The 24510-nt window shown below is 32.7% G+C and overlaps 1 long non-coding RNA gene and 1 pseudogene across 1 annotated transcript; one reads left to right on the top strand and one right to left on the bottom strand.

Annotated features, from left to right (window-relative positions):
- Positions 1-1023: 1023 nt before the first annotated feature.
- Positions 1024-9046, top strand: LOC126690019 (protein NODULATION SIGNALING PATHWAY 2-like; annotated as a pseudogene).
- LOC126733323 (uncharacterized) lies at positions 4824-7653 on the bottom strand. The gene is made up of 4 exons (XR_007659676.1): positions 7353-7653; positions 6258-6327; positions 6116-6175; positions 4824-5514 (listed from the first exon to the last, which is right to left on the bottom strand). It is a non-coding gene; the product is annotated as an uncharacterized LOC126733323 (long non-coding RNA).
- Positions 9047-24510: the final 15464 nt, after the last annotated feature.

Below are 24510 nucleotides of genomic sequence, written 5' to 3' on the forward strand. Positions count from 1 at the left end.
TAATTGCGGGATTTGGTAAGCTAGAGAAGACAAAGGTTTGGCGTAACCTCGTTGGAGCAAGAAGTTTGGAAGGCTTAGGTACACTGGGTAGATTAGGCTTGGAGGGTCTTCTGCTATTCATGTATCCCAACTTTATTCTCTAGTGGATTATTGACCGCTTGGAGGGTGACGAAGAGGTTTTACGCCAAGGACTTCGGTTTCCTCTTCGATAATACATCACTATGTTGTCTTTGTGTTTGCATCTCTCTTCCCTTAATCTTTGCCATTTAATTACTGCTGTGGTTGTGATTATTTTTGGTTTAGATTGTTTTATCAATTCTATTTTAGCTTATTTTTCATATTCCGCACATACATTGTTTGATAATACGCTTGAATTGGTAATTTGTAATTTGAGGGTCTAAACGTTCATAAGTGTTTTACACACTATTTGAACACTCACATATGTCAACCTTGGTTGGCCCCTTAATAAATAATGAGGGGTACTAAGGGCACAACATTTTTCACAATTACATTTAGGTGGAAAACTGTTACTTGTTCCCGTTTATGACCATTATTAACATCATTTTATTTTTCAATACTATTAACAATTTTACAATAAAGTTTAGATTGCAAGTTGTTAAGAAGCCTTAGGTACTTTGGTTACAAGATGGCTACAAACTCCAGTGGTTTTTTTCTTTCAAATCTTACCATTAGGAGAGTCCTAGGTTATGTAAATTCATATTAATTTATAAAATTTCACATTTGAGTGTTCATCTACTATAGGTTTGTCTAGTTCCTTCTCACCTGCTCCTCAATTTTGTTTCTATATATATGGATCCTTAACTTAATGACCTGAATGTACCAATAAACCTTTTTCCATTCTCTCCCATGAATGCAATGGAAAATGAGAAATTTTGATACACCTTCAGCCCCATTTACAATGACGAAGTCCTTGCTTGTAGCTTGGAAAACTCATTTTCCTTCGAGACAGGAGATTCATTCTCCCCAAACTCCATCCCAAACGGAATTCTTGACTATGAGTGCATGGAAAGATTCCTCCTAATAGAGAGTGAAGTGGGTCTTGAAATTGTTGATTCCATTTGTCAAGATGCTGCAATGGAAGAAATTGTTGTAGAAAGTGAAGTGGGCAGTGAAAATATTCGAGAAACACAAGAAACTGTGGGGGTGTTGATAGAAGGGAATTCCAATTTGAAGGTAGTTCAAGAAAAGTTGATGGAAGATAGCAACTTAACCGGCTTATTATTGATGGGAGCTGAATCTGTAGAAGCACAAAACTGGCCTCTTGCTTCAACCATAATCGCAAAGCTCAACAACCTCCTTTTCGTTTGAGAAAAGAGAGGCAACAACATTTTTGACAGGTTGGCTAGGTTCTTCACTCAAGGCCTACATTACAAGACTATTGACACTCTTGTAATGCAGCATGAACCCCTTTCTAGACAATCAAATTCCATTTCTGCCATTCAAATGCTCCAAGAACTTTCCCCTTATTTGAAATTTGCGCATTTCATGGCCAACCAAGCAATCCTTGAAGCCACACAAGGTGATTTAGACACTACAACAAAATATATTTTTAGTGACAAAAATATTTGTCACTAAAAGTCCAGTTTTTTGTCGCTAAGGACTTTTAGCAACGAAATCTACTAATTAGCAAGGAAAATTATTTTGTCTCTAAAACCCCATCACTAAAAGTCTTGGTGATGAAAAATTTCTTCACTAAAAGTCTTAGTTTTTTTTTTTTTTTTTTTAACTTTTAGCGACGAAAACGTTTCGTCGCTAAAAACACTATTCAGGGACAAAAATATTTCGTTGCCAAAAACACTTTAGTTTATTAAATCATATTTAGTGACGAACAATTTCGTCACTAAAACTATTTTCTAGGATGACCAAAGGCGCCACAATGGTGACAAACAATGAGTTTAGGTCCACTAGGCCTTTTAAGAAGGGATCTAGCAACATGATTTTGTTCTCTCTTTAACTTGGGGCATTGAGATCTTATGTGACCGATCACACCACAATGGTGGCAATTAGGAACAAACTTAGATTCACTCAAAACCTTAGGATGAGACCTAAACAAAGGCTTAGGGTTAAGAGCCTTTCTCTCCACCTTTTGGTTTCTTTTGTGTGGAGGAATGTACACTGATTTGTCCTTTAAGGTAGAACACACAATAGGCACACAATCGGGTACCACAACATGATTGCAGCAAATATTATCATCCTTTTTAACAGAAGGTTCAGCAATCAAATACTTGGCATGCATTTTAAGAGATTCATTTTCACATTTAAGATCATTAACAAGTTTGTTAGACAAAACAAGTTTAGCATCCAAGTCTATATTTAAACATTCAAACTCTTTCAGCTTTTCAAGAGAATTTTCAGTAAGCTTCTTATACTTTTCAACCAATTTGTTGGATTCATTGAGCTTAGTAATCAATTCATCATTTTCACAAAATACTTGCTCAAATCCTTATTAAACTTCTTAGCCTTTTTTCTTCAAGAGTTTGATGTTAGAAATATCAACAACACCCAAGGATTCATGTAACATGGCATCACAATCATGAGGATAAACACTTATAGAGGCATTTTCACAAACACATGGCATGTTACAATCAACAACATCCATAGAAGCTTACAAAGAATTATCCATGGCAAAATACACAAGGGGTCAAGGATCACACTTAGGTAATGAAACCAAATCAAGTGTACCCGCTCTGATACCAATTAAAAGCTTGAAAATGTGTTAAAAACACAAAAGCTATTTAGACCCCCAAATTAAAGTTACGGCTCGATAGATTTTACACTAATTTAGTTCTAAGTGCGGTGTAAAGTTGTGATTTACAAATTTGTATTTTGTTGGCTTTTATTCCGTGCCAAATTTGATTGTAATTATATTCAATCTTGTGTACCCTGTATTTATTGTGGGATGTGATTGTAAAGGCTGTGTGTTAGAGAGAGAGTGTGTGAAGACTCAAGCAAGTGAAGCCAGAAGACTTCTCGCGGGTGTCTTGCGACTAAGCTTCCCACGAAATGAAGCTTGTGCCTTGTACGTGACTGGAATGCGAAGAGTCTGTACAGATGGAGACAGTTGTGTCTCGTAAGTATCTCGCGGGTAAGGCCTTCCTGCAAAACACCCGCGGAGACATTCTGCTCTGCCAGTCTCTACTTTCTGATACACATTTTCTGTACCCTTACTATATATACCCATATTACCCACAATTGTGAAGGAGAGCTTCAGAGAGAAAACCCTAGCTAAAACACTTGAGAGTTAGAAATTGTTATACCAACAATTCTCTACACATTTGTTTGTGGAATTTCCTCATCTCCTACCTCTCCATTTCCATACCATTGAGAGGTCAATAGCCCAAACACCTACCACACCTTTTGTGAGTGTCTAGTGAGGTTTTGGTGCTGCTGGGAAACATTGGAAGAAGCCAAGGATGGCAGATGCAACATGGAGCTTGTTGCGGGATTCGGAGAGCTAGACAAGACACGGTTCCGAGAAGCCTTGTTGGAGTAAGAGCTTGGAGGGCTTAGGTACAGCGGGTAAATTAGGCTTGGAGGGTCTCTTGCTAACCCATGTATCCCAACTGATTGTCTAGTGGATCGATTACCGCTTGGAGGGCGGGGGAGAGGTTTTTCACCGAGTTCTTCGGTTTCCTCTTCGATAACACATCTCGATGTTATCTGTGTTTGCATCTCTCTTCCCTACTCTTGTTCATTTCATTTTACTGCAGTGTTGCTTTAAATATGGATTAGAGTAGCTCTCTTGCTTGTTTGCTTGTGTTTACACTATTCCGCACTTAGTATTAAGTTAGTGTAAAATCAACCAAGCCGTAATTTGAATTGGGGGTCTAAACAAGCTCTTGTGTTTTCACACATTTCGAGTTTTCATGCGAAATAGTGTAAATGCGAGCAGATAAACAAACAAGCTACTCTAATCCATAATCAAGACAACACAACAGTAAAATGGAATGTAAAAAAGTAAGGAAGAGAGATGCAAACATAAGATAACACGCCGATGTATTATCAAAGAGGAAACCGAAGAACTCAGTGAAAAACTTCTCCGCCACCCTCCAAGCAGTAATCGATCCACTAGACAATCAGTTGGGATACATGGGTTAGCAAGAGACCCTCCAAGCCTAATCTTCCTGCTATATCTAAACCCTCCAAGCTCCTACTCCAACAAGGCTTCTTGAAACCGTGTCTTGTCTAGCTCTCCGGATCCCGCAACAAGCTCCATGTTGCATCCGCCAACCTTGGCATCTTCCAATGCTTCCTAGCAACACCAAAAACACTCACTATACTCTGAAAAGGTGTGGATTGTGTTTGGGTACAAATCTCCTCTCAAGGTATAACAATGGAAGAGGGGAGGAGAAGAGGTTACAATGATTTCTCACTAAGGATGAGTAGCTCTCTCTCAAAAAGATGGGTGTGTATTGTAGAAAATCTATCTAGGGTTTTTCTCTCTGAATGGCCTCCTATACATTTGTGGGTAATGAATGTATATATAGCATGGGTGAAGGGTAAGCAAGTCACACTTAAAACACCTCCAGACAGAAAGTTTCACGATTATCTCGCAAGAAGGCCTTACCTGCGAGACACTCGCGAAAATGACAGCCTAGCATGACTCTTCAGCTTCCAGACATGTGCTCCTCACGTGGCTCTTTCGTGGGCTAGCTTCTCGCGAAATCCACTGATTCTTCACCAACTTGATATTAAACCCAATATAATAAAATCCCACAAAATACAAGAAATAAAATTAAAGTAATTATAACACTTTTTGTCATGGAATAAAGCCAACATAAAACATAGTTGTAAATCACAACTTTACAAACTTTGCATTCAAGTTCTCACATTTCCTTAGAGAAATTAAGAATTTTCCTTTCAAATTTCATATGGGTTTTTGTTTATCTTACTTATTGATTTGATGGGGCTGTGGAGAAATTGATTCTTTCTCGGCAGCACTAACCATTCGGCGATCAACGCGAGAAGTAATTTTCTTCTTCCCTAAACAATCTGATTTGTTGGCTAAGCTTTGGTCTTTGACCTTCACAAATATAAGCCTCTTTCTATATTGGGAGTCTATATTAATACTTAAACAAATATACATTGCACAATCAAACACTCCCAATATCAATTTATACCACCTTATAACACCATGCAAGCCACCCACTTGCTCCATTTCAACAACCCACCACAATGCCAATCATCAACATCACAATATATAATGCTTACAAGTATTGAAAACAATTAAATAATATCTATCACATATAAATCAACAATATCTATTCACAATTCCAATAAATAAGAAACACTCCCAATATGAATTTAAACCACCTTATGACACCAGGCAAGTCACCCGCTTGCTCCAACACAACAACCCTCCATAATACCAATTCCCAACAAAACAATATATAATGCTTACAAGAATTTAATAAGAAGTTACTTACTATACTCAAGCCAGCACACACCTCTACCAAAGAAATCCAAAGTAACCATAAACAAATAATGTTTAACCTGCAAAATCAATTAAGTAAATAACAAAGTATAATATTTTAATCCTTTTGAATCTAATCATAGGATCCTACATTAAATTTCTCAACAATCACACAAAAGTTAGACAAATTCAAACCTAAAAGCCTACATCGAATATGATGCAAAGAAACCTACTTAACCAAATAGCAACAACAGAATTATTGGTAGAGTAGGGAAAGAATTTAAATAATAAAAATAAAAGGAATTTGTAAATCCATGATCTATTACCACATAAAAGAATAGATTAGCAAACAAAAAGATATGTTTAGATTGAATTGAAAACAGAACCATATTTGTTAAAATAATCATGTAACATTACTCCTATGCTCTCACATGCAACCAGAACTGATAAGCTAAACCCATGTAGTAGACAGATCACTGTATAGCTCATAAAAGTTCACATATCAAACCATATTTGACTAGATCACCAATATATAGAATTTTATAATACCAAAGCTGACTAGATGAGATGAGATTACGTTAAAGTTTTGGTTACTTTGACACAATGACATGCATCAAATTGTTGATGCCCTGAATTGCAAATTCTCACTTGATGCAATATTTTTGTTAAAGATTACAATACCTTCTGACGCAGTTGGAAATTGCCAAGTGAAACTACTCAAGTCTAGGCCTCCAACTTTACCTAGATATATGTGGTATATTATCAATTACTAATAAATATTTTAATATAATTACCAAGAAAATATTTTTTGTAAGTAGCTAACCAGTTCTTATGGTTTCGCCTGTATTCCCTTCTTTGGCTCTCCTTTCCTCCTATTGTTTCTTGAGAACTTTCTAAAATAAAAAGAATGTTGGTTAAGTCTCTATATAATGCTCAAAAAAGGTAACAAAATAGCACTCCAACTTAAAAGATCTTAACACCAATTCTACACTAAACCCTTTGACAATAATATTGTCATAATAGAGATTAAAGAATATAAAGTTAGGCAGAAAGCATAAACACATTGACAATATGAAAGGGAGAGGAAAAAAAGAGAAGGGGACAAAGGAAACAAAGGAATACCTCCCATTTTTCCACTTGTTTGGGATCTTGCAACTTCTGCACATTGCTACTAAAACAAATTTTGAAGCAGACAATCAAATAAGGCAACATATGTAGGACTTGCTTTCCTACTATGTATTCACAATGAAACTATAAAATATCTGTGTAAATTGAAACTTGTTGTGCCCAATATTCATTTTAATCACAAAAGTCACATTCACAAAGATAATTTACCTTCACTGTTTTGCACTTCAACCAATTAACCCAACCACTGAACCAATGTCAAAATGTCTAGGTCTTATAACAAAAGTTTTACCTTAGCACATTTAAACTTTCATTTATTTATTTGTAAGTGGTGGCTCCAAGGTAAGGGACTAAAACTAACGATGATACAAGCCTTTATCACATTTGTGGTTTTATATATATAAACAAAAACACCCTTTATCACATTTCTATAAATCTAGCTTCTTTTATTTTTTTCCATTCCCATGTCCCTTTACAACAAACATTCGACCATCAAAGCCACACCCATGACCCCCAACCAAGCTATAAATACCCAATACAACCATACATACCCCCAAACAAAGCTAAAATTTTAGCATAATAAGACAAATCCAACACTACTAAAAAAATATTTCAAATTATAATCAAAACTACAAAATAATAATAATAATAATAATAATAATAATAAAAACAACAACAACAACAACAACAAAAACAACAACAACAAAAACGTAATTAAGAAATATAAAGTAAAAACAAAAAGAGGTTTATAAAAAATATAAAAAAAATATATAAAAAAAAGGAAGAAACATACCGTCAGACTTTGTGGTGGCTGTCGATGGAATCAGATCTTTGGAGGAGATGAAGGTGTCATTGGTGGCTATCAATGGAGGTGTCGCCAGTGGCTGTCGATGGAAGCAACAACAATAGCAGTAGTGAGGTTATCGGCGAGGTGAGGTGAGGTGAGGTGGAGTGCAACGGTGTGGTGAGGTTAACGGCAAGTCCTAACTGCGGCGTGGCGAGGTGGAGAACGATGGCGAAGTAAGGATCGGGACGTGGCATGGATCGGCGACGATGGAGTGCGACGGCATGGAGTGTGACAACGCCAAGAGAGAAAGAACACGTTAACGAGAAGCTGAAAATGACTAAAATGAGGGTTTGGCTTCTTATATATTAACACTTTTAGTGACGAAATTATTTTCATCACTATAGACCACTTTCAGCAACCAATCAGACTTTCGTCACTATAAACCACTTTCAGCAATGAATTAGAGTCCCGTCGCTAAAATGCCTTAAGGATAATCGGACCAATTTTTTAGCGACAACTTTTTTTTGTCGCTATTGGGTTCTTTTAGCAACAACATTTGTTTCGTCATTGACAATCTTCCAGCAAAACCTACAGCGACGAAATTATTTCATCACAAAAAACTTAGAGTTTCAGCGATGAAAAATTTCGTCTCTATAGACTTATTAAATTCACGCCATACTTTTTCCTTTTGGCACCCTTGTTTCAGATCAACAAATAGCGAAATTTGAAATTTCGTTGCTAAAGGTCATTATTTTTTCATTTTTAGCGACGAAAGTCAAATTTCGTCGCTAAAGGTTATTACTTTTAGTGACAAAATCAAATTTCGTCGCTAAATGTAAGTTTTTAGTGACGAAAAATTTTTCCTCACTAAAATTGTCACTAAAAATACATTTTGTTGTAGTGAGAGGTTCATGTCATAGATTTTGACATCATGGAGGGGATACAATGGCCACCTCTGATGGTTGATCTTTCAAGGAAAAAGGATGCTTCCCTTAGAGTAACAGCCATCATAACAGACGAGCGAAATGCAGATATTGTTTACCAGATGGGAAGAAGGCTTAAAGAGTTTGCGGACTCAATCAATTTTCCATTCACGTACAACCTGATGATAATGGTGAAAGAAGAAGATTTTGAAAGAATTGAAGTGGGTCCTACTCTAATAGCTAATTGTATGATGCATCAAACCTCAATCAGAAATTTTTCATTGGTTAACACTTTCCTGGGTGGAGTCAGCAAATTATCACCTGAGATTGTTGTCTTAGTAGAAGAAGAACAATTTAATTTGGCTAGAATCTCATCCATCTCCTTTGTAGAGTTCTTCTGTGAGGCCCTCCATCATTATGCTTCACTTTGTGAATCACTAGCAAGTAGTTTATGTGGTTAATACAAATCGGGCCGGGTTAAGACAAATAGAAAAAGAGTTTTTGGGAATCAGAATTTTAGATAGTTTGAGCCAGTTCCCTTGTGATGGGGAAAGAATGTCATGAGAAAATGTCTTTGCCTCCTTGAAAGGATTTAAGGCGATCTTTGTGAGCTTTTATAATGTTTCTCAGGCCAAGTTCCTAGTGAGCTTGTTCAGTGGCGGGTATTGGGTGCAACATTAAAAGTGCAGGTTATCCTTGTATTGGAAATCAAGGCCTTTGACAACAGCTTCCATTTGGGTCCCAATAAGAAAATTAAAGGTGGCAAGGTCAAAGTGACTTCAATTGTTTTCCTTCGAGTTTATGATCGATTCTTGATGGATTATCGTATGCATGGATGATCTACATGTTAATACAAAATCTACAGAGGCGACTATCTATTCCATGTATAGTACATTATGGATTATCATTGCTTCTATCAATTTTCACTTCAAAATTTCTTACTTTTATGATCCTTTTCAGCGTCGCATTGGAGGATTATGAGTCTCTACAGGAAAGTTTAGAATACTTAGAAGTCAGAAGCAATCATTATTTAGCGTAGAAAACATAGACATGCTTACATATGTTTTGGCTGCTAGGAAGCCAAAAGAGTTTTAAGGACACAACTTTTGCAAGAATTTTAATATGGTTAACTGTGAACGGAGGATTCATATGAAAGTAATTGTTCAACACTCACAATCGACCACTTCAACAAATTATGCCAAAAATTATGACAAATGATATAATCCTAAAGGAACATTAACCTATGAAGCATGGGTGCATTTTCATATTCGGGTGCGGGTGCGGCAATTAAAAAATTATTAAAAATATTTTTATTTATATATTTTATATATGGCTAAGCATGCTTTTTTATATAATAATAATAGAAAACTCATATAATAATAATAAAATAAATAGATAATAATAAGTACAAAAAAAAAAAGAGGTGGCTCTCACATGTAGCTTCCCATTAAAAAAGAAAAAAAAAGGGAAGATGTGGCTCTCACGTTTGGTCAAAAAGGCACAAAGAACAAAGAAGAGCCTTTTAAGTGTTGTTCTTATCAAAAAGAAAAACAGAAGTTACAGTACTCTTCAACAAAAAAAAAAGTACAGAACAACTCAGAACTCACTCAAGAAGACGAAGCAAAGAAGAACACGAAGAAGCAAAGATACGATTTCAGTCCACCGGCGACAACAGCGTATTTTCGGTCCAATCCACCAGTCCAATCCACCAGCAAAGATACGATTTCAGTCCAATCCACCAGTATTTTCGGTTTAAGTTTTTTTTTTTTTTTTTTTTTTTTTTTTTTTTTTTCCTTACTGGCTGATTTCCTTTTTTTCAGCTGAAACAGACTGATATTCGGCTGATTCGGAGCAAATCGGAGCTGAATCAACGCGAGTCGGCGCGAATCTGGAAACAAAACAAAAACTGGACGCGGTTCAACACGCATGCAACAGCGTCCCTCACGCGTCGCTGCATCGGACGCAGGTGTGGCAGCCATTTTTCCGCGTTTGTGCATCCCAAACATTAACCAAAAAGTAATGGCGCAAAATTTTCATATTAAAAGAATTGGAACTTTAATCTGGATGATAAAAAATAATGAAAGGAGCTTGCTTGGACATATATATTAAGTATTAAGGCCGGGCTAAACCTTCAAACATTAAACAAATAATGTTTTTTTTTTTTTTTTTTTGAGAAACCAAACTATCAGTAGCCTGGGCTTTTATTCCACAAGAAAAACAGCTCAATGAATGTCAAAGATTACAAGAGAAGCAATGTCCTCAGGCATGAAATCAGTCCATACCCAAGTCTCCCTACAATTCTTGGCTTTTTTGGCTAGTGCATATGCTACAACGTTGCAGTGCCTAGTATTAAAAATAAATTCAACAGAAGAAAGAGCAGCAACTTGAGTTCAGATATCCTCAAGAATGTGGCCATAAGTCAAGTGATTTGTGCTGTCCAGATTAAGAGCTTGGATCACCTAGAGGGAGTCACCCTCAAAGACAACATCTTGAAGGCCTAGCTCCACCGCAAATAGCACCGCTCGGCGACAAGTAAGGGCTTCTAACTCCACAACTGTTTGAGACCGCAAATAGCACCGCTCGGCGACAAGCAAGGGCTTTTAACAAATAATGTTAAGATTGTGAAACAATATAATTTATCGCTTTTTAATCGTGAACATGGCTAAAAGTTAGATGAGCATTTTTTCCTATGTGGCAGCACCTTCTTAATTGTAGGAAAATGCTTCTACTTTAATATATAGTACTAGCCGCGAACCCACGCGTTGTGTGTGATAATTATTTTTATGGTGGTTTTATTAATTATTTTTTTAACAATTTAAACTAATGTAATAAATTGTTAAATTGTTACATAAAATTTATGTTCTTTTAATAAATTGGTCCAATTTAAACTACTTTTATTTATGTTCTTTTTAATGATTCAAAAAATTTTATGTTCTTTTTAAACAATTTTTATGGTGGTTTTATTAATTATTTTTTTATGGTGGTTTTATTAATTATTTTTTCAAACCTTATTTGTTCTGCCTACAATCCAAAATACCGAAAAACGTAACTAAAAAAATTAATAAAACATAACAATGATTAATTGGACCAATTAGAAAAACAATTTGCTATTGATAATCTATTAAAGTTATTTTATTTGCAAAAATTGTAATTGTCCACCCAAAACATATTATCAGATAAACAATTATTAGCAAAATCTAAGAATTAAAATTTCTATATATGCATTGTTATAAAATAATAATAATAATTAAAATAAAATTGTAAAAGCTAAAATTTGTCACCCAACCAATTATTTTTTATTGGCTACCTTTTGCTTTTCTCTAAATAAATGGCATTATAGAGTACTTCTAATACAACTATTAAGAGTACTTTGTCCACCACAAAGGAATAAAAAATAAACAAAAATTAGTAAAGTCTCATAGTTTAACATCTAAATTGAGCACTATTAAAAATCATGCTATGTAATAGAATAAATATCAATTACAATAAATACTAAATTATCCAAATCATGCTATGTAATAGAATAATATTATATTTTTATATGCTATATTTAATTCTTTATAACACAATAGGATAACAACAACAACAACAACAACAACAACAACAACAAAAAACAACAACAACAACAACAACAACAATTTAAAAAAACTAAACTAAATCGCATTAACCCAAAGTAGAGTTTTAAAGAATATAAAAATTTATCAACTTAAAGTAGGGATGCAAGAAAAATTAAAAAAAAAATCCAAAAAAAAAAATTGAGAGAGAGAGAGAGAGAGAGAGAGAGAAAGAACTTTTTTATTGTGAGGTAAAACTATGCATAAAATGGAAGAGATAGTAACAAATTTATAGTAGAGGGTGTGAATAAGAAGAGACAAAAATAGAGGAAACCGAAGGGAAAGAGGAAGAACAATATTAATGTAGAGGGTAGTGGGGAGATGAAAAGGTAAGGGAGGGAGAAAGGTTGGAGAAGTAGTGGGGAAATGAAAAGGTAAGGAAGGAAGAAATGTTGAAAAAGTGTAAATATTAAAAAAAAAATAAATGTTAAAAACAATTATAAAAAAATTGGAAAGAAAAAAAATAATGACGTAAACGTTGATGTGGCTTAACTGGAGTAAAGTAACAATAAATGCTATGCTTCAATTTTTAGATATATATATATAGATTTTTATATGCTATATTTAATTCTTTATAATGAAATAGGATAACATTTAACAATAAAACAAAAAACAAAAAACAAAAAAAAAAAAAACAACAACAACAATTTAAAAAACTAAACTAAATCACATAAACCCAAAGTAGAGTTTTAAATAATATAAAAAATTATCAACCTAAAACTGAGATGCAAGAAAAATAAATATATAAAAAATCGAACAAAAAATTAAGAGAGAGAGAGAGAGAGAGAGAGAGAGAGAGAGAGAGTCTTTTTATTGTGAGGGAAAACTATGTATAACATAGAAGAGATAGTGACAAATTTATAGTAGAGGGTGTGAATAAGAAGACAAAAATAGAGGAATATGAAGGGAAAGAGGAAGAATGATATTAATGTAAAGGGTAGTGGAGAGATGAAAAGGTAAGGGAGGGAGAAAGGTTGGAGAAGTAGTGGGGAGATGAAAAAGTAAGGAAGATAGAAAGGTTGGAAAAGTGTAAATATTAAAAAAAAAAATGTTAAAAACAATTGTAGGAAAATTGGAAAGAAAAAAAATAATGACGTGGATGCTGATGTGGCTCAACTGGAGCATAGCAACAATAAATGCTACGCTTCAACTTTTAGATATATATATATATATATATATATATAAATATAGATTGGATAAGGGTGGAGGTACAAACTTTTTTATAAATTTTTTCAAACAAATAAGGGTAGAGGTACAAAAGTTTTTATAATTTCTTTCATAACTCTTGAAGAAGTAACATATTGTGATTATTCTTAACAAATATGCAAAAATTGGATACAGTGTTCCAATGCAATAGATTCATTGTGATAATAACATGTGCCTACTTTTGGCCACATGTCACCATCACAACATATGCAATGCACCAAAAAAATCTAGATCCAAACCAAGTCCTAAAAAAAAAAAAAAATAGTAATGAGCCATGTAAAAGTTAAATACATTACTCAAACAGCAACTTATCATGTTCATAGCTAGGAAAAATATGGGAGAAATATGAAATTTATGTAATTAACTTACAAAAAGTTGAATAGCTGGACTGGATTTTTGTTCCTTATTGTTAGATATGTTATGATTCAAGTGACTCAAACCAATTGTAGGTCCATGTACTTATAGAACAAGCATATTAACCTTAGGTTAGTTTATAGTTAACCTAGGGTTAATCATATATTCTCTAGTATATAACCCTACATTAGGTTCATTGTAACACAAGTTCTTAATATAATATATAGTCGTCAAGGGCTTTATCAATGTGGATGTAAGCCGTTACGTCAATCCACATAAACCTTTGTATGTGCTCTCTTTTTCATGCTTCTGCTCATCATTCAATCATCAAACACAATTATACAACAACTTTCACATGGTATCAAAGCCAAAATTTGATTTTGGCCAAGTCGCCATCAACAAACCCACAAGATCATCACGTGGACTCATCACAACAGCAACAACTCCAAGATCTGACTCCTCAACTGAGTTGACCACTAGCCTTCACATACTTTGAGTTTCACGCATCTTAAATTAATTTTTTTTTTTTAAATACAAAACAAAAACAAACACAATAGTGTTACAGGTTGTTGACATATAACTTGTCTCTTAAGTGGTGTAATTCTATGCAATGTATTGACACATGATCCTATCTGCCTCAGCAATTCTACCATGCCAATAAGATGTCAACTTTATCATCAGTACCATGTCAGCGATAGAAGATCTTGCCATGTTAATTGAGCAGCATAGGTGCCACACCAAGCTATACATTCAAGACCTTTCAAACTTAAGTTTTCACCTTTAGTTTGAGGGAGGTTGTTAGATATATTGTAGGCCCATGTACCTGTAGAACAAGCATATTAATCTTAGGTTAGTCTATGATTAGCCTAGGGTTAGTCATATATTCTCTAGTATATAAACCCTACATTAGGCTTATTGTAACACAAGTACTTAATATTAATATGTAACCATCAAGGACTTTATCAGTGTGAATGTAGGCTATTAGGCCGATTCACATAAACTGTTACGTGCAGATATGGTATTGAGTGGGACAAATTCAAAGTTGGCAGCAATTACATAGGATTAAAATTGCTACAAGCATGTTCTATCAGGAGTATTAGTTTATAGGTTTTATTATTGAATAATTATCCTCTGTTTTGTATTGTCAAACAGAGCATTAGTTTAGAATAGGTGTTATCTTATCTCTTTGTTTAAGGATAGCTTAAGTTTATCACTATCTCATTGCTATGATGGAATTTCTATCATGTAAATGTCCTATATAAGACCCACTAATAATAATAGAATGTAAGTAGAAAATTAATCAGCAGTAATGCTATTGCTTCTGCTCATTATTCAGTCATTACACACAATCACATAACAACTTTCACACTTACAACGGCAAGTTGTTAGAACTTTGAACCAATAGAAACACAAATTTATTTACTTTTTCATTTTTTAATTGAGTGGGGTGGGGTTTCTGTTGAGTATTGAGTATGTGACATTTAATGCATCAAGCCATCAATACATGTTACTCTACGATAGTTTATAATAATGCTAAGCATATCATCACCGCATACCCTTAGTGCGATAGTCACTTCACAAGTATAAGTACTTGTGGGGTGTGGGGGGTAAGGACCAGGGTTCAAGTCTCCAGGAGGGAGTTTCACACATATATACACTTAGATTAGGCTAGAATAGAATTCTATCTTGTATAAAAATAAAAATAAAAATAAAAATAATAATGCTAAGCATATCACAACTTTTTTTACAAATTAATGTATAGTAAAATTTTAAACACAAGACAAAAAAATTTATTTATTATATGATTTCTTAAAAAGTATCGACATCCTAATGCAACTAAATTTGTGGGATCATATTAGTTGACATTAATGGTTTAAAAAAATAAAATAAAAAAGAAGGAGAAAAATTTATTTACAACAACTTCAATACAAATTTTAAATGGCAAAATTTGTTGTGAAAATACTATAGACCTAGCATTTGTCTAGATTGAGCTTTTGACAAAAGTGTTAAATTGTATTCTGCGTATTCGTGGCTTATGCAAAATGCAGTATCCAAGAGTTCATGGGTCTTGTAAGTGCTCCGAATCGATTTGCAAGCTTCCCCCTTATGTCCAAAAATAGATGAAAGAAAAGCTTGAAACCCTCCTTTACCCAACGAAGTCCAAACTACATCTCCCCTGATTTTACATTCACTTTCAATGTAGGCTTGGGCCACATGGAGAAAAAGAAAGGCAAGAGTAATTGCCTGAGCCCATTATACTGAGAGGCTTCAATTTGGGCCTCCTCTTGTTTTATTCGTGTCTATTAAAATGGCCGCTAACAGATATTGGTAATAGGGTTTGGCTTATCTTCTGTACTTTTTAAATTGAAGATATCATTCTTTTTTTTTAAATACATAATCACAAGTAGTAGGGGTTTTAGTCTCCACATTTTATTTACCTAGTGAATTATATATCACTTTCTCATTAAAATAAAATGAAACTCCATTTAAAAAAGTATTGGAAATAAATCATACTCCTGATAACAAATAGAAAAGAAGTCTAGAAAGTATTGGTTTATTGTTTTAGATTTTTCGACATGATTTGAAATGAAATTGGTCCTTATGCGGATGGATAATAAGTATTCTCATCAAAGGAAAAAAATAATAATATATATACCTAATAATTAGGTGGATTATTTGGGAACAGAGCAGGATTTCATTGCATCAGGATAAAGGTCATTATACCTACATATTATGTCTTTTTCTTTTTCCTTTTTTCACTTGACTTTACCACCGGGTAAAAGTAAAACGCTTTTGAGTCACCCAAAAAAAAAAAAAAAAAGCTAATATTAATGAGAGAACGATGTCTGTTGTGATATAGCTTAATTGACAAGGTTACTCATATTTCTTTTCGTATTCAATCATGATTACAATTTAGGTAGAAATATTATCATATTTCTTTTTGTTTCTAAAAAAAGAAAAAGGTAGCTTTGTAGATTTCTTCTAAAAAAAAAAAAAAAAAAGTTGATTTGTAGATAATACTTTCAATAAAAAAAAATTATGTCAAAACATTTTTTGAACAAATTAAAATGAAACAAGAAATTTCATAATTATTAAGATAACAGGTTGTTATTGATATATAATAAAAATAATGTTAAAAATAATTATGTATAAAAGTGATGCTGAATCAATTATACTCAATTATTTTAATAAATTGTGAAATTTTTTGTAACTATTATATTATATATTAATTGTATTGTAGGAATATACTAGCTGTCAACCAATTATCTATATAATTATTTTTACTTTGATTCCAAATGGTTGTAATCACTTGGTATTTTATGATAGTAATTACCCGCTCGTTCCCTATTTATTAGATATGTGAAAACATCAATCATTTCAATTATTGCTCCAAAAAAATAATCATTTCAATTACAATTAGAGCATATAGCAATACCTAAAACTTATCCTCTATTCGAACATGTATTTTTTTATTTTTTGGTACTCCCTCGAAAAAATATGTGGAAAGCTTATGTTGACACAAGCAAAACAATATTAAAGAGCTGTTTGATATATGATTTTAAGCCACACTTTTTAGTTTTTAAACACTTTTTATATATATTTTTATACACTTTTTTATCTATACGTATTTTTATAAAATACAAATAATATTACTAAAATTACATTACAAAACAACCATGAGATCTGGCGGCTAAAAAAAAAAAAAAAAAAAGTAGTATGATAATCATCAAAGTCAATAAATAGATATGGGGGAGCCTCGGGTGAAGTTGCTTATTGGTAATTATGTCATCTTTTCTTTTTCTTTTTCTTTTTTGAGAGAGAAGTAACTGTGGAATCATCTGATGAATGCAATTACGTCAAATCATTTTTTCGTGTCATTTACTGAGCGAGCGTGCTCTCTGCGTTTGTGTAATGAATAAGCACTAAGTAAAGCAAAGCAAAGCAAAAGGCCGAATTCTCCGTTATAAATTGGAAATTTTACATTATTCCCTACAGCTTTTAGATATACAGATCATGAATCCATTTCTTTTTATAACTGTTAACATTATATTATCAATCAATATGGTTCATTATTTTTCTCCTTTTAACGACAAACGTGACAAAAGAAAGTGTCTGAGGTTTCGAAACTCATCATTAGTATTACATAATTCATCGATTCTTGCAATCCATATAAATTGTTGATCGGAAAATGTTGGCCCCGCATTCTAGTGCAGTCTTCATCAATCATCATTGTTTCTCACTTTCTCTAGCTTTTTCGAAATTGATCAGAAGTTTTTTTTTAAATAATAATAAGAAGAAGAACATAGAAAAGAAAGAAAAACCTTCATTTAGAAACTTTTGGTTCTTTAATTTATTTTTTGCCCTGAAACAGGGATCAATAGAGTGCTACTTTGGCCTTTGTCAAAGGGGTTCCAAAGAAAACATTTCCACAAAGGGACCCTACAGAATTTTAAACCAGCTTGAAGGAGGAAAAAAAATTACTAGGAGCATCAAATGAAATAAAAACATTATCCCCAAAAAAAAAAAAAAAAAAACCTTTATCTTCCATTCTGAGTGCTCTATTTTACTCTTCACAAATTAAAACATATCATACATCCTTTTTCTCCCTTATAAAGTAATAATAATAATAATCAAACATATAGTATATAGTATACTACAATTAGTAGAGCATAAAATGATGCACTAATCAAACTTATCACTGTAAAACTATTTTCAGCTAGTATGTGCCTATTTGTGATATAGAGTTTAGTTAAAAAGCTCTTACAAAAAAGAGCTCTTTAGTATTTTGAGTGTTTGACAAATTTCAGTAAATTTGTTATAAAAAAAAAATTATAAAGAATGGACAATAATTCTAAATGTTTGTCCTACAAGTTTTAAATTTTGATTTTGACCTAAAAACTGAACATAGCTTTAACGAACCCCTTAATGCTCTATCTATATAGTGAAATTGTCAAACACTTTAATTTCAGTTTAAAGAGCTTTGAAGACACTTAAAAGCACTTTAACATGCCACCTAGACGGACCTTATCTCTTCACATAAAAAGTAGAACAAAATCGATTTTTGCAAATGACCGAAAACCAAATAGTCCCTTCACGTACGTCACACACCGGGCAAAGTTTAACACAGAGCCCCATAATTCAAAGGAAGGTTCTAAATTCTAATGATTCAACGTTCAGATGAATGGAAAATCTTTTTGTGAATTTGACTAAACCGACGTGATTTCCAATTTCTGTCTCGCCAGTTTAAAAGGTATATATGAAAAAGAAAAAAAAAAAAAAAAAAAAGAAGGGTTAAATTACGGAAAACCATTTATTTTTATTAAATGTAAATTACTTTTAAACCCAAACTCAATTTAAGGAAGAAAAAAACCAAAAGATTCTCAAAAATAAATAAAGAAAAAACTAAAGCCTCCTTTTGTGCATAAAACATCGAAGTAGTAAAGGCATCAAAATTTTTGTCACTCCTCTGGCCAAAAAAAAGTATCCTTTTTCATTTCAAATATTGTCTGTCAGTATACAAAATGTTACAGAATAAAATCTGAAACATAAAATGAATAGAATATAAAATAAAATATGAATCGTGAAATAGACAAAATTTGAAATAAAGGAAATATTGTATTCTAGTGTGACCCACTTTTTTTTTTTTTTTTTTTGATGTAAAGCTTGCAATTATATTCAATCAAGCCAAGAAAAGGAAATAAAACAGAACTATCAGAGAAGACAAACGCAGGCACTATTTTTTTTTTTTTTTTTTTGATAAACTCGCAGGCACTATTTGATACAATCAGATTGAACTATTTCCTGCACTACCATAAGAAGAACTCCTATCCACTTTGAATGGAGATACATAGAATTCTTAATATCATGAAAACTTGCAACCACTTCTGATTTCCAATCAAAGCTTCTTATGTTAAGACTTGAGATTTTGATTTTTTGATTAAGAGAGTTTTTTCCAAACTTTCTTGTTAGAGAGGCCTGGCTTCTTTTGCTACCTAGGAGGGACCGAGGGACACTTATTTAGCTTATTTAGCTTGTTGCAATGCCTATTTTTTTATTACCTTATGTGAACACCTTATTTTGTACTAATTAAAAATATTTATACGGGCCCTAATAAGGAACTTGAGAAATGTCAACTAAGTATAATTTTCTAGCTGTGTTCTTTATCACCTCTAATAATAGATTTGCTTTTCATCCCAAGGAGATAAAATAGATAAATAATTCAATTTGAATGAGGTAAATATATAAAATATGACCTATTGGTTTAATGGTTTCTAAGATCTCATGATATCTATAAGATCTTGGATTCAAAACCTTCTTGAAATGAGAATACTCGAAGAGGTCTAAATAATTTCATTTGTAAAAAATAAAAAAAGAAGAGAGAGATTAAAAAAGTGAAATGATCTCATTCTCATATAGGCTTGATTTTTTTTTTTTTTTCCTTTTTTACCTTGGCATTTTCAATACGAGGGAAAATAATTGCTAAGCTCTCTAGTATCCTGATGATCATTACCATCCAGCTAACGCGGCACTACAAAGGTAGTAAATAACGGAATATTTGTGATGACATCGTGGTTTTTTTTTTTTTTTTTTTAAAGAACTGTGATGATATCGTGTTGAAATAAAAGGATCTACTACTTCATATATAAAAATAAAAAATAAAATAAAAAGGATCTACTACTTTTATTTTATTTTATTTTTTTTAGTGAGAATAAAAGGATCTACCAATACTACACTCTACACAATTTGAATTGGGGCAAGCAATAATGAAACTACCAAATAACATTATATGTCATCCACATCAAAATCATAATATATCATAGCCCGTATAAATGGTGTATCCTTTCTCAGCAAAAAAATGAATGGTGTATCCTTTTCCCATAATTTCAAAATTTTGATCGAATCCAAGGGAGATTCAAATTATAGCCAAACTTGATGTCCGTGAAGACAACCATTGGTGACAATAAAAGGAGTAGCTTTGGTTGATGGAGGCTTTCAAGTTCATTGCTGTTGTTATGATAACCTGACATGATGGCAAAAGGGAATGTTTTAAGCCGTTAATTGGGTAAATATATTCATTTCCTTTATTTTGCTTATAATTGATGTACACACGCTATACTATATTACTCTACTTCTATCTTCATTATATGACGATTAAATCATAGGTAATACTAATATACATCCTTTAGGGGAAAAAAATTAAAAAGGAATTGGGTGATAGTGATTAGTGATAATACACTTCCCGTGTAGTAGTCTTTCATCACAATTTGTACTCAAGTAGTAGAGTCCAACCAAACAATATAATAAACCTAATTCTGTTATACATATATTATTTTATTGAGATAGTAAACAGTGAACTTTTACTAGGACCACAGTTGTTAATGTTGTAACCTTATTTTACTTTAATCAAATATTCAAATAAATGAGAATATTTTGCATTGCAGTATTATAAACTAGGTTAATTACCACAAGGTTGTGGCTTTATGATAAGAGTTTTCGAATTGCTTCACTTGGTCAACGATCCGAACGATAACCCCAATATAACTCCGATGGTACAAATGGTTACCCATTGCGGTAGGATCAATGAGTCCATACTAAAGACCCTTTTCCATTTAGCAAAACAAAATATATATATATATATATATATATATATATATTAAACTAGGTTGGTATCTCCCGGAGTTTTCAACATATTTAGAATTTAAGTTCCCCATTTCCCGTTATAAAATTATCAAAAACATTATTAAATCCTTTCCCAATACTACAATGTCATATACAACTATACTACTTTATTACTCATTATTTTGTATTAGATAGGGATTCTATTCTCTCAGTCCTCTCCATTTGAATTAGATCATGAAGAATATTATAAATATGTATGTCAAATGTTAAATTCTTTAATATTTTGAATGTCGTGACTCGTGGCACTCTCTATGCTGTTAGATCCACAAAAATAAAATCTTCATTATGAAAATAGAATCTCTATTATAAGTGAAATCATATTTTCATCATAATTTCCTGATTCAGTAGCAATTAAAAGTTAATGAAATCCAAATTCAAAAAGAAAAAGCAAAAAAGTTTATCAAATCCCCCTCCCCCTTGGTGTGGCACTGGTATCTATCTAATTTTTTTTTTTTTTCAAGTTTATTAAATGGAAAATTTATACGCCCTGAAGTTGGATAACATCCTTTTGTCTTAAGTAGATACAGTAGAAAAATGGAGAGGATTAGAGGAAGAGGAAAATATATCTTAACTTGATAAAGGAAGAAGGAGAGCTTCTATACAACTGAATTTTTGCATATGTATTAAATCTTTCCTTTGCACAAGTTTCTAGCCTCACAAACAGAGAGAATGTAAACGAGAAATACAGTAATTAATTAGAACTTCTGTCAAGCTGTTCATTGCCTACACTTGATGCACACCCAAAAATAAAATAAAAATCAAGATTAAAACAACTGGTGCTTCTCCTTGAGTATAATGGAGAAACAATACAGACCCAATATTACATCTCCTGAACAAAAAAAATACAGTGTCATCAAACCTCCAAGAAAGAATTAGCCATCAAGAACCCCATGTACATCGCCCACCAACTCTTCTTTGATTTAAAGAAAATACCAGGAAGGAAGGAAGAAGAAGAACAACAAAAAAGGCGGTCACCTTTTGTCCAAAAACTGGGATCTTCAGGGTGACCTCCAACTCTTTAAGCCAATGTCATTGTGTTTCCTTGATGGACCAGAAGCAGGTATAGGTATTCTTCTCGGCAAGAACCCCAAGAAGTGACCTGAATACTGAGACTTTGGCTTGAATTTGAAGACATTTGTGACTCTTGAGCCATGACAATTGCCGACAATGAAGACCAACAACAAGAACAGCCAAATGAGTCGAACTACAGGCCTTGTACATAAACCCATGTTGAAAAACTAAGACGGAGAGGGCGATGGTGTGGAGGGTGAAGTTGGAGTGGGATTGTGTTTGAGGGTTTTGATTGGCAAAAGGTATTGAAGGCAGGAAACATGGACAATTGAATACAGATTCTTAGCGTATTACATTGAGCTTTTTGGGGTGTCCTTGTCCGTGTGTGCAGTGTAAAAGCTGATGGAAGGAAAAAAGAAATATGACTTTAAGAACTCAGATATACATCCACAAGTAGAACTGTAGAAGTGATGTTGGACTTGGAAGGAGAAAGTTGGAAAAGCTTGGGAGAAGCTTTTTTGAATGGGTCTTATGGGTTAGAGTGGTTGTTATCATATAACTAAAAATAAATAAAAATGAAAAACTTTTACTATATGTCAAATGCTAAGAAAAGAAAAAAAAGCAAGAGATGGAGCAAAGTGAAAGGAGAAGGGAAATGGCAATGTCATCTTTTTGAGGTTAGGTGAGTGTTTGGGTCCCACAATACATTAATGGCCGACGAAAGAACTGCGTGGGGCTGTTGTTTTAGACCCCCTTAACAGGAAGTCTTGTCCCTCTGCCACTGTACCTTTGGTAGGCCTTTCATATGATATAATTCTCTCTCACCCTCTCTTTAATTTGTCAAGCAGTTAACCCATTAGCTCAAGCAAAACTTATTTTTTTATAAATAAAAAAATAAAAAATAAAAGTACTCATAACCCATTCCCCTAATTAAAGGGGAACTGCAATGCATATGCACCGTCAGTCTACTCAAACAGTAAGAACAAATCTTTCACCACGTACAGCTTACCTCAATCTATCGCCATTCCCTCACTGTTATACTTGCTGTTTCAGTGTTTCTCATTTCCATATAATTGCTGTTTCAGTGTCTCTAATCTCTATTATGGGGATATGGGGGGTGATGTTGAGGCTTGTCCTACAACTCCAAATTGTACACAAGACAAGAGATGAAAGATTTGGACAATTTGGAAGAGACTGTCATATCCCCATTTGCGATGATCCCGCGTACGTGACAAGAGGGATTCACGTAGCAAACTTTACTTTCTAACAAAAAGTGTTTCTCCAAATCTCTCACATTGTTTGACCATCACTCTTCATATCACATCATAATCGTCTTATTGGTGCTTTATTACAAAAACAAAGGGGAAGATTAAAATCTATAACAACATTCGCATCAAAGAGGTGCTTAAAAATGTTATAAATAAAATCTATAACAACATTTAATACTTTAAAAGTTTCTTTATTTATTTTAAAAACTTACTTAAAATACACCATACTTTAAATATTTTATTTTTACATATATTTTTTGAGAAACTTTTATTTTTACATATATGATACCAACTTATTAAAATAATATAAATAACCTAATAAAAAAATATAAACTGTCCAATATATTAATTTCTCTATAATCTCTATCTCTTCCTCTCCAACCAATGAAAATAAATAAACTAAATATTAGTAGTAATAATATGTTACTGTGGTGTTTGATATGTGTTTGAAGGACTAAAAATTGTAGTTTTAGCATCTTTATTTATTTATTTTTATTTTTATTTTTTTTGAGAATACTAAGTATCTTTAATGTGGTTTCTATGCAAGTTTGTGAAAAAATAGCAATATCGTTAACCTAATACATGAACAACACGTGCAACCAATAAAACAATCAAGTTCATACATAATACGCCATCAAAAAAAAAAAAAAAAAAAAAGTTCATACATAATACAGTATAAATTATATCTAATTTCCTACGTACTAATAGTACTATGAACTTTAAACATGATACCAACACTATTTAATCAATACGTATGGTAACATAAAAATACTGAAAGATGCAATTTTATATCAAAAAAATATATAATAGATTAACATAGTAATGAATGTAATTTTTTTAATTTATATAGCTAAGGTAGAATTTTAACATATGGTGTTAATTTCATAATGATTGCTCTTTATCAACAGACCAAGATATTAATCAATTTTTAAAGTAAATGGAGTTTAAACCCTCGATTTCTTATTTGATGGCAAAAGATTTTACCAATTAAGCTAATTAAAACTCACAATAAATGTAATTAATACCATACCAAGAACATTGCAAAAATTCACAATCTTGTTTAGAAAAGTTGAGGTGAGATGTAATTGGTAGGATTTTCAATCCCTAA

This window comes from Quercus robur, chromosome 6 (genome assembly GCF_932294415.1).
Source record: "Quercus robur chromosome 6, dhQueRobu3.1, whole genome shotgun sequence".
Lineage (NCBI taxonomy): Eukaryota > Viridiplantae > Streptophyta > Magnoliopsida > Fagales > Fagaceae > Quercus > Quercus robur.